Genomic DNA, 12086 nt, shown 5'->3' with positions numbered 1-12086 from the left:
TATTTTCCATATCCAAAGGAGTTTCAGAAACATTACAAAGCATTTGGCACTTCAGCAGAATATAACAATGTATTACTAGTGCCACTAGCTGTATCTGTAGTCACTTTAGCCTTGCAGTAACAGGCCTGTAACAAATAAGCAAGAAAAAAAAGTCTTTAAAGCAAAAAGCAATGCTCCTTACATTTCCTGTTAGGGCAGCATTCATTAATTCTGGAACTATAAAGGTTAGCTGTATAAGAGGTTGAGTACGATTTTGTCAGCTAAGGTTAAACACAAACCTGCAAATGAACTCAGCATAATCTCTCTGTGGAGTAAGCGGTTGTCAAAGTAACTTGTTACAATTCCTGTCATCCCATCTGACAGACACAGATGCTTAGTCTGCCTTCACAATTCAAACTAATCCCATTTTCAGTCCTCAGCCACTTCGTTTCTTTGTTGCTTCACTTTTTCCTTTTCATTTCAAAGCTTAATTATGTAAGTGTTAAGGGACAGAGAGACTGGACACTTCTCTGCCTCAGATTAACAAACCATAAATGCAGGAAAATCTGAGATTTCTCAATTTTAGCAAACACAAAAGCACTTCACAGAAATCCAGCGAGGAAAATGAGATCCAGATTGAATCCTAGTTAACATCACTCTTACTGCAATTTCACTTCAGCAATGTACTGTTTCAAGGAAAAAGTAAAAGCTGGTAACGTTACAAAGACTATTAATGAACCCACTCATTTGTGTACAGACTTTTGGCAGAGGAGGACTTTGCCTCACGTGCAGCAGACATTCCCAAGCAACCTGCATTTTTCTAGCACAGAGGGCAGAATCACTACAGGTTACAGTATAAAGTACTGAACCTCTCTGGGGAATTCAAAGTAAACGAGACTGGCAAACCAAAAGCAGACAGCAGCAGATAGCACAGAGCAGAACGTACAAGGCAAACCATCTCCTACACCTTCTTTCTTTTTACTTAACCCTCATCTTCCCATCAATACAAGTGCCAGAGACAATCCCTCTCCCAAAACCCACATCAAAAGAAAAAAAAATGTATAATCATTCCAATGCAAGATTCTTGAAACATGATAAAAAGACCAGAGGTTGTCAATGATTGCTAATAATTTCTGGAACTAACAGACTTGGGCCATGCTAACACTTTCCACACCACATCCATAACCCATCCACATTAACTGGCAGATCTGTGTAATTCTACGGTGGTAACTCAGAACCACCACAGTTCGCTTTAGTCACAGGCATATGGATATCCTTCAAAGACAGTAACATCAAAAGAGGTAACAAAGGAGATGAAGTCGCAGTGCTTGTGTAAAAAATCTCACAGTACTTTGGTTAGTGTTCATGCATCTTATGATCTTTACATTGGAGCTTATCGTTCCAGTGATTGCTTTGGAGGCAGGCAGGGAGGTGATGACCTCTGTTTTGCTGTAGTAACAATTAAAACCTGACGGCCTGCTTGTAACTATCAGTCTGTGCATTGCAAATTCAGACATTTATTAAGTGTGAGTAAAGTGGGAGTAAAATCAGCAAGTTAGATAGTTAAGTATTACTTACACCCTGTGAAGTAAGGAAACCTGCCTGCACATAGAATCACAGTATCACTTTGGTTGGGAAAGACCTTTAAGATCATCAAGTCCTATCATTTTCTATCTCTAAGAAAGAAAACTCTAAGTTGCTGCATCAAACTTCTTCAAAACCGGAAGGAAAAGCATTGAGTTGAAAATCCCTGAGGTGGCTGACACTGCGCAGCCAGGACAGAGTTACTGAATTTGGTCCAAGATGATTTACTCAGGAAGGAGGCCTGCACTGCACACCCACTCACAGACACCATTCTGATTCCTTACACCACTCATTAAGGGAAGTCACCAGGAGCGAGAGGCAGCTGAGGCCTAGCTGAGCAAGGCCTTCATTTGGCATTGGGATAGCATCTGCCTGCCCTACAGCTTCACTTCAAAGTCTCTGGAGTTCAATTAAAACTGGATTAGGTGGAAGCAGACCGTCTTTGGGACACTGTTCTCTGGGACTCCAAGCACACTGACAGCACCCCAGACAGAGGTCTAGCCCGCCAATGAACCAGTTGCTATGGAAACTGCATCATTACCACTGCTCCACGCTCATCACACCACCTAGAGCAGATGAAAGGGCCTGGAGACAAACGCGATTCCTTCCTCTGTCCTACGCTAACTACTCCTTACGAAAATTCAACTCGATCTTTTACTTCCTGCCAAATATCTCATTTCATTAACAGTACCTGCTGCTTGCAGAATCTGACTCGTACTTCAAATTCACTGCTTTCATTCTGGCAAAGGGATTTGTAATTTTGTTTTTTGGTGTTTTGTTTTGCTTTTGGGGTTTTTTTGGTTTTTGGTGTTACCACTTTTGACATTATCAGAATTACAACTTGCAAAAATTATTTTTACATTTGCCTGTTCTCACCCATAAGCCACACAACGCAGAGTTCTACTACACAACTGAAGAACGACTTTCTTCCTACTCTTGTACAATACAGGTTCAAAAATGCCGCGTTTAATTCTGCCTTTTGTCACCACCAGCTCTGGAACAACTTGTGGAGCAAAGACTAATGAGAGTGGACAATCTCATTTAATCCACACAAATAGTGTGACCTTCCCCATGTGAAACATTATTTATGGAATTTCAGTTGATTCAACACATAAGACTGAAGTTTAACCTGCTGCACATGCCTTTCAATGATTTCAGAAGACAGTGCACCTTCCAGAAGGAAAGATGATTTATGCAGTTCACCATTTCACTTTAAAATACTTAAAAATTGACAACTGTAAATTCCTCCATTCCCAAAAGTCTCCTGAGACAAACTGTTGTTATGATTAGACTCTGGCAACACCAGATGAGGAGACAGCAAGACACCACTATCAAAACCAGAAAACTACTTTCACCTTTGCATCAAGTCCCTTCTTCAAGTAATAGAACTGAGGTTATAGACCTGCAATCAGTCCTCATACTCATGCTGCAGACCCTGACAGCTAGAACAAACTCCCTGAGAAACTGGTAAGTAAACCCAGCCAGTTTCAGTGTCCGATTTGAATCAAACCCATCAAGGTTGGAAAAGGCCTCTAAGATCAGCAAGTCCAACCCTTGATGCAGTACCACCATGACCACTAAACCATGTCCCAAAGTGCCATTTTTTGAACACCATTTCCTCTTGTCTTATCACTTGTTACTTGGCAAAGAAACCAACACCTACCTCACTACAACCTCCTTTCAGGGAGTTCCAGAGAGTGAGAAGGTCTGCCCTCAGCCTTCTTTTCTCCAGACTAAACAACCCCAGTTGCCCACAAGACCTGTTCACCAGCTTCATTACCCTTCTTCAGACCTGCTCCAGCATCTCAATATCCTTCCTGTAGTGAGGGCCCCAAAACCGAGCCCAGTACTGAAGGTGTGGCCTCATCAGTGCCAAGTGCAGAGGCCCTGCATCACTTTGAGGAGATTCTGAAATCAGATTTGCATGAAAACTCAGGTAGCAGAGTGTTGATCATAAATTAAGGCCATACCGAAAGAAATCCTCTCCTCATGATTCCTAGTTATATCAGCAAATTTCCCAACATTAGAATGCTCACTCAGAAGTTGTTCTGCCCTCTTACAGTTTGGAAAGTGACTGCTTGCTCTGCTTTTCTTTCAAACCCTCCTTGAGTGTTGACATAAACAATGTCTTTCATAAAAGATTACATGCTGCAGTTAAAAGACAGGATCACTACAGCTGCCTCCAGAGTCAGAAAAGGAGTATTTTACTGAAGGCTAAATGAATGGTTTGCTTTACTTTTAAGCACACCAATCAGCTATCACATATTCTATTTTATTTTAGAGAAAAGTGCCATTGATCTGAAAAATCTGAATAGGCTAGAAGTAATTAAGTCTGCAAATGGGTTATAGAACTGAAACAGTAACTGAATAATTATATTACTTTAACATAGCAGCCAATTTAACTGCCACCGGTAAAACAAAAACTCAATAGCTTATTTGAAAAGCTGATGCACATTTGTATATTTCCAAAAGAAGTTACAATGCACCAGACCAAAAAGAACCAACCAAAACCCCCAAACAAACCAAAGCATCAAAAAAAAAAAAAAAAAACCAAACAAAAAACCCACCATTTAATTTGCATTTAAATCTGATTGTAGCTGAGAGAATAAAATCCATAAACACTTTCCTTTAGCAGCACTCTCTGTCACTGGGGGTCATTTTTGTTCAGGAAGGCAAAATTACAGCCCTCAGAGGTTAGCAAACCTGACTCTGTTCATGAGGCATCTGGATCTCCATCACAATCTCAGTCCTGAAGCTGAAGATCCTCAAATCCTGCTGTCCAGGTACTACTTAATTCCTGGCTGCAGGATTCCCATTGAAAGCATCTTACTTTGTTTGAATATGTCCAAGTTCAACCAAACTAATAGGAATTGTATCAGGTTATCAGTAATTATTTCACATACCAAAATGTTCTTAAACAAATCAGCGTTCATCAGTGTAGTTCAGATTTCTCAAGGGAACAACAGAAAACATGCTTATTTTAAATCTCAGATGTTATAAAAACAGCCACTGAAATCCACAGGCAAGCAGGAGTAGCCTCCCATCCAGTCCCTCCTGTGAGCACACCAGTCTGCCGTACAATCCTGTTCAGCATTTTCATGGGTGACAAACTCAATTAAACATATTCATTACTTTAATGTTCCACTAGACAGTTCTACCCAGCATAAAAAAATAAGAAATAAATAAATAAATGCTCTGTGACCTTTGTATCGATCAGAGCAAAATGGCTTATGCCTGGGTGTGGGTGAGAAGGGACTGGGGAGGGGGTGGTAAAGAACTCTTATGTTTTCTCTCCCAATTACTGGAGGAGATGATAAAACCACAGCAAATGATGTATCAGCTCATTTTATCTTATCGCTTTGGGGCTAGGTGACAATGAAGTTCATATTTCACTGGTTCCCATTGAAGATTGTGAAAATTACTTGCCCTTATGACCTGAAATTTCACTGGAAGACAGAAATTTCTCTTCTGCAAAGTAATGCAATTTTTCAGATGTCAACCTTTAGCCCAGCTTTAAAAATTAATTTCATTTATATTAACCAATAATATTGATATTTTCACAGAATGCTCTTTGGTACATGAACCACTGACTAGCAAATTGATGTGCTCTAGAAGGATAAAATTATTTTATCTGGAGCTGCTGGGGACAGACAGATTTACCACAAACTGAAATTCCCATTTCACACTATACTATTTATATCCTAAGGCCTCTGTTCCTGTAAATAGTTTAACCTTTAGTTAGGACTGTTTTTTTTCTAGCTCTATTCAGTTCTGAAATAATTTCTATGTCTGCAATATACAAATAAACAAAAACTACTGTTTGCTTGGAAATTAATAAAGTCTGTCACATCACAGTTTGGATTGAAAATGCTGAAATACAGTTTTATTAGTATGAGTTCAAAAAACAGGTAGACGTGGCATTCTGGGATATGTTTTAATGGTGGTGGTGGTGGTGGTGGGCTGACAGTAAGGCTTTACCTTAAAGGTCTTTTCCAACCTTAATGATTCCATAATTCTATTGCATGATTCTACAAGTACACCTTGTATTCTGTATCTGTACTCTTTATGTTCCTGTAAAAGTAGATTGATTTCTCGGGTAAAGGAACTGACTACAATCAGTCAGTGACAAAGATTTTACTATGACCTGTGAAAGGAAGAGAGAATCTCTTCTTTGAAGACGGCTCATAGAAATAATGTGACCAATTAGAACACAATAGAATAGAATTAACCAGGTTGGAAAAGACCTTTGAGATCATCGAGTCCAACCTATCACCCAACACCATCTAATCAACTAAACCATGGCACCAAGTGCCCCATTCAGTCTCCTCTTAAACACTTCCAGTGAGGGTGACTCCACCACCTCCCTGGGCAGCACATTCCAATCACAAATGTGTTTGCAAAGAACAAAAAGCAACGTCACAATGAGGCCTTGTGTAATAGCTCCCGTTTTGCAGCTTGGCATATGGTAAAATATAGCAATTTAAATTCATCTTTAAAACATTCTGACAAGTATAGACCCTTTTCCAAGGTGAAGCAAGCCATGAACATAGCTAATGTGAGGTCTACAACCACATACAGCATTCTAGGGAAACAGAACAAAAACATAAACCTGATTTCAGTTTAAAAAAATGCAACAGAGAATTAAACTGCACTTGCAGCTCGAATGATTGATAAGAAAGGCTTGGAAATATGATTCAAGTGTAACAGATACAGAGACAGCAGTCTGGGGATGGCTGAACAATTGATCCAACAACATGATTTGCCTTGCCATTCCCCCTGGGGTATTCAATCTAAAACTTGCTGCTGCTGAGGGCCCAATGAAAAATAGCCAATCCAAGAATTCTGAAGATGCCAGGTCTATCTGAAAATATAATCTCTTGTGAAGAGCTGTAATCTGGGCTGTGTTATGCTACCTTACAAATCCACCACGCTGCTGTTCACAACTGCAAGTTTTCCTAAGAGCCAGAAAAAGTCAAGTCTAATGTGGGAGTATTTACAAAGCACCCAGTTGCCGCTCATATGTAACAGGGTTTCATAAATGCTGAAGCCAAAAGGGAACAAAATATTTTAAACTACCTTTTTTAAAAAAGTAAATCCAATCTCACAGCAATATCCTATCCATCCTGCCCAAAGGGCTGCCAAGAAGTAACAGTTCCTTGAGAAAATAAAACCATTTATCCTGCTCGCGCATATTTCATTTAGCAAACTAACAGAAAGCAGCAGTTTCATAGGGCAACTCTTATCAGGTAAATTATCTGCATTTGAAGGAATGATGTGGGAGTCTTTATTTGTTTTTTTACATGGGAAAAATCCCTAACTGGATAGCAGTTCCCTTCCCAGGCAGCTCCATGTTTTGAAAAAGCTGTATTATTTCTAAAAGGAGCAGGAAATTGCAAGAATAAGAAGAACTGATTTTGCAGAGACGATTTCAGTTCTTAAGGGATTAAGTTTGTAACTCAGTTTGCTTTTGCCAAAAAAAGAAAAAAGAAATGTGGTCTAAGATAGAAGACCTACCTTCAAAACACCCACCTGGACACCACCCTGAGCAACCTGCTTTAGGTGAACCTGCTCTGGGCAGAGGGGTTGGACTGGATGATCTCCAGAGGGCCCTTCCAACGTCCCCCCTCCTGCATTCATTGTGATTCTGTGATACCTTTAGGTCTGTGAGGGTTTTCTCTATCAGCAACTGCAGCTGAAGTACTTGCAAGTGATTTTATCAATCTTGGGTTTGACATCAGTGAAAAGTAAAAAAACCTATAACCAATTCTCTCCTTAATGTGCTAGCAACATGGATATTCAAGTAAGTTATTAAAGACATGTCAGGAAAGAAGTACTGCACTTGAGACCTGAAATATAAAAATGTCACACCTCCAAGGAGGAAACACATTTACAGCTGGAACTTTTGCAGATTTATCTCTACAAGATCATCAATTTTCTACTCCAGGAGTTGGAAGGGGAAACCTCGTGGAATTTAATGGCTCGACACTCATTACAGGGAAAGGAAAGCGTCTCTTACTTTTCCTTGATACATAAAAACTAGCTACTCAAATGACCAGGAGGCAAAACTCGAGGCAGTAGGACAAACATAAGCTTAAGGAAAAAAATTCTTCACTTTGAGGGTCCAGAGCACTCGACCAGCCTGCCCAGAGAGGTTGTGGAGTCTCCTCCTCTGGAGACATTCAAAACCTGCCTGGATGTGATCCTGGGTGATTTACTCTAGGTGACCCTGCTCCAGCAGAGGGGTTGAACTCAATGATCTTCAGAGGTCCCTTCTGACCCCCACTGTTCTCTGATTCCACAGAGACTAAAAGTAACTCATGCAGACACATCTCAGTGTTCCACCAGTGAAGAACCAACAAAATGATCCACAAAACACTGCTCCTGCTTGCCAAAAGTTGTATTTGTCCTCCTTTCATAACTACAGGGTTTGTAAGATGGATTTTAAATGAAAAAATACTTATCAACCTCCACTGTTGAAGCTTCAAATATACAGAAGAACCTACCCAAAAAATCCTCCCAGAAAATCACTACAATTGGCCAGGACCTGCTTCTCAGCGTTCCACCCCCACAAAACGAGGGTGTTGATAAAATCCACTTCTCTAAAAACACGTATCCTTGCAGATCTTCAGTACTGTCATCTCATCTCCCTGTTGGAGCTTGATTGATTACGCCTTTTCCTTATGTTCATTAATCTCATCACCTTATCTTTTACACCACTTCATTTTAGCAGAAAGGCAATAATAAAACCCTCATCCATTATCCTTTTACGCATCTAGTCAAGCGGAAATGGTTAATAACATGCTACAAATTGAACTTCAATCACCTCATTTTCTCCTTTGTCGAATGCACATTAAAGTATATTCCAAAAGTGCAATTTGTTTTACAGGGGAATTTGTGTTATATTGCTACAGACAACTAAAATTAAGTGTTTCTCAGTTTGGTTATTAAATATATCCAACTGTCCTTTTATCTCTGATACTAAAACATTAACTCATTTTATTAGGGTGTAATAATACAAGTGCCTTATCTCCCAGAACACAGGGACATCTAGTCTGCCTAATAGTAAGTGTTATACAATGGGTCATTTATCTTTTTTTTTTTTAAACAAAAAATATGCTTCTGATAGTTTATGAATTGGTACATTATTGCAGATGAAATGGCTCTCCATTGAAGAAAAGTTAATTTGTTTACATGCAGGCTTATCTTCAAATGCAAGCCCCATTAGAAAAGCAGTCTGTAACTGTCAGAGCAAGTGGAGAGGGAAAATAGGTGGATGTAGAAAAATTTAGAGCCTAGTAATTTAACTCTGATCGCCCATTCCCTGTTTGAATATTAAGTGTGCTCCACATTCACTCTGCACATATTCTATGATCCTAAAGTGATTCTAACTGAAACACTAATTGAAATAAGAGTTCCAGAGCTTGGGGATTTTTTGAAGTCCCCGATGCTGCCATGGGCAAGGGTCCTTCTCCAAAGAATACTGCAGACCCCATTTGGGGTGTTGGAATTTGGAACACTGAAGCATGTTGGGACAATTTAAACCCAAGTGTTGCTGAAGTGCTGAGCCATGGAAGAGGGGGCTGCAAGTTATTGGCTGTTCTGAATACTGGAAGGGTCCAAAACCAGTTGTGTGAGATGCCCCATCTCCAGAAACATTGTGAGGTTGTCTGGGGCTCTGAAAAACCTCCTCTAATTGAAAATGTCCCTGCTGACTGCAGCAGGGCTGGACTTCATGACCTTTAAAGGTCCCTTCCAACCCAAACTATGACTCCTATGTTTGAGGTCACATGATGAAGTAGAGCTTGATAAGAAATACAGGCAGAAAACAACCTGGGGTGGGGAGAAGGAACAAAAGTGAAAGCATGAAGGAGATGATGAGAATGGTTTTAGTCTGACTCATTTCCTCACTTAAAATGACCATTCAAACCACTTTCCCAGGAACAGCTGGGGAAAGGAGAGGAAGAAAGTAATACCATGGCACTTGAGGACTCCTTAGGGAGTCAGTACCATCACTGAAAGGGATGTTCTAAAACTTTGTTTTAGCAGAATCTTGACTCCAGTCAGACCTGCCTCTGTGTGTGCCTTGTCTAGTTTTCAGTCATGCTCCTCTCCAGCTTCTTCCATTTCTCTAAGTGTTAACCAGAAGCCACTCATTAACACGGAATTAGACCCCAAAATTATCTGCTAAAACCCGCATACTTAAACTTCTTTTTCTGGTTTCACACAAGACCAAAACTGCAGTTAGTAATATGACTTCCACACAGTCAGCACTTCCAGCTAGCACCTTAAAATATGAGAAGCCTATTAAGATGCCAAATTTGTAAATATCCATTTCTAGACTATGTGCATACAGGAAATTTGATCTAAATCATCACTTGATTCCTTCCCTCCCCCACCCCCCATATTTCTGAATGTTATCTCCCAGATACCTGCTTTAAGTTTCCTCTCTTAAAAACATCTTTGTCTTCTGCATTTATTACTGAAGAGGTCTTCTACTTGTTTCTATATCATTATTTACTTTAAAATAGATGTTCAAGAAGAGCCTTCTAGGTTCCTTCTGAGGAATTCTAATACTCAAGTGAAATAAACAGGGAATTAGAGCAAGCTATAAACTCAAGCAGCTTCTGAATTGCTGTCTGTAGTTTCCCACCAGAGGTGCAAGTTTACCCAGTGTGGAGCTCGACCCTTCAGATGATGCCACACTGCTGCAAACTGCAAATCACTGATACGACAGTACCTGAACACAGCAATTTACTGCAGAAATAAATGAACAACCAAATGCTAAGTAAGTCACCCTGAGTCTTGATTCTAGTCTCTAACCACCATTCCTGTACCACATAACATGTCATCATCCATAACTAAATGAGTTAATCAATTTAATGAGGATTCAGACAAATCGGCTGCCTAATGAGCACTCAAACTGATGTGGCAAGGGTTATGCTCCAGTGCTGACAAAATCAGTTTGATGAAACTGTGACAAAAGCAGCAAAGCACTCTTCCTTCAGCACATTTTCTTGCATCTGATTAACATGAAATTATAATCACTATTTGCAAACTGTATAGAGAAAACATTTATCGTGTAAGCTGTGCAAGCAAATGCTTTATCTGCTCCTCTTTGCAGCAAACCTGTGTTTATTGTTGGGATACAGCTGAGTAATTATTCAGTTCTTGAAGATGGCAATCAGATAGAGTTGTTTAAAGTAATTTAGATTGTGTATGCCAAGAGAATTTCCAGAGGCATCATGCTGGATGATTTTGTGTTTTATGAATGTGCCATTTGGCAGTAAATACAAAATAAACTGAGCACAATAAATCAAAATATTCCGCAGCTTTGCAAACGGTTTGGGAAATTACCTCTGGAATGTCTTTAAAGGCAAACAGAAAAAAACCCTGACTCCGGTGTTTGGATGAATGGTAATGGTCTGATGCCCATTTCCGAGTCCATCAAGCTAAGATGCAAAAAACACAGGCCAGAGAAAGAAATGAGCCTAACCTAGTATCTTAACTTTTACATCAAAATCCTTTAATCAGGTAAGAATTTTGTAGCATTACTAACTAGTCCTTCAAGATGCAGGCCTGAGGAGTGTCCAGAAGGCTTGAAAATAGTTTAAAGATTAAATTGGTCAAGTACAAAAAAGGTCACAATTTTTAAAAACGTAAAACTTAAGCTTTACTTCCCAAGTATTATCTGTCTAGAAAACTTTCTGCAAGGAAAGAAAAGCACTTCTGCACAGGGCTGTTTAAATGCAAGAGACAGAGGTAAACCAGAAAAGTTTTTACATGTCATAGCCACCATTAAAACCAGTTTTTAAATAGCATTGGTGCATCTGTAGCCATACAGATTACAGAGCCCACACCAGGGTTACAAGAATAGATCTCTGTATGTTTTCACAGAGCCAACAAGAATTTAATACGGATACACAGATGACTTTCCTTTCTCCACGGGTAAGTGTCATGCCTGTAATATCTGTCTGCAGGACAGGGAGAACATAGAATCATAGAATTGCTCCAGTTGGAAAAGCCCTCTAAGATCATCCAGTCCAATCATCAACCCAATGCCACCGTGGCCACTACACCACGTCCCAAAGTGCCATGGCCATGCACTTCTTGAACACCTCCAGGGATGGGGACTCCACCACCTCCCTGGGCAACCTGTGCCAATCCCTGACCACTCTTGCAGGGAAGAAATGTTTGCTAACATGATAGAAGTCACAACTTTTGCCTAGGAACATGGGATGGAGCAGCTCTAAAATTTCAGCACAAAGTTAGGACAAACAGCTGACTTTCACATAAAGGTACACTACTTTGGATACCAAGGAAATTGCATTCTCTGGAGTAGGAAACTTGACTGTGGAGGGAAGGGATGCCATTCAGAGAGACCTGGACAGCCTAGAGAGGTGGGCACAAGCCAACCTCAAAAAGTTCAACAAGACCGAGTGCAAGGTCCTGCACCTGGGTCAAAGCAATCACCAGAAAAAATATAGGCTGGGAAAGGAGTGGCTCAAGAGCCGTCTGGAGCAGAA

At 40.1% G+C, this 12086-nt stretch overlaps 1 protein-coding gene across 2 annotated transcripts in view; it reads right to left on the bottom strand.

The window, feature by feature from the left end:
* LRBA (LPS responsive beige-like anchor protein) overlaps positions 1 to 12086 on the bottom strand; it is a 324288-nt gene that overhangs the window by 107327 nt on the left and 204875 nt on the right. The gene's annotated exons all lie outside the window — the stretch shown is intronic.

This window comes from Dryobates pubescens, chromosome 24 (assembly GCF_014839835.1).
Source record: "Dryobates pubescens isolate bDryPub1 chromosome 24, bDryPub1.pri, whole genome shotgun sequence".
In the NCBI taxonomy this organism is placed as follows: domain Eukaryota; kingdom Metazoa; phylum Chordata; class Aves; order Piciformes; family Picidae; genus Dryobates; species Dryobates pubescens.
The sequence above is the reverse complement of the archived record's forward strand: the minus strand, read 5'-3'. Positions and strand labels throughout refer to the sequence as shown.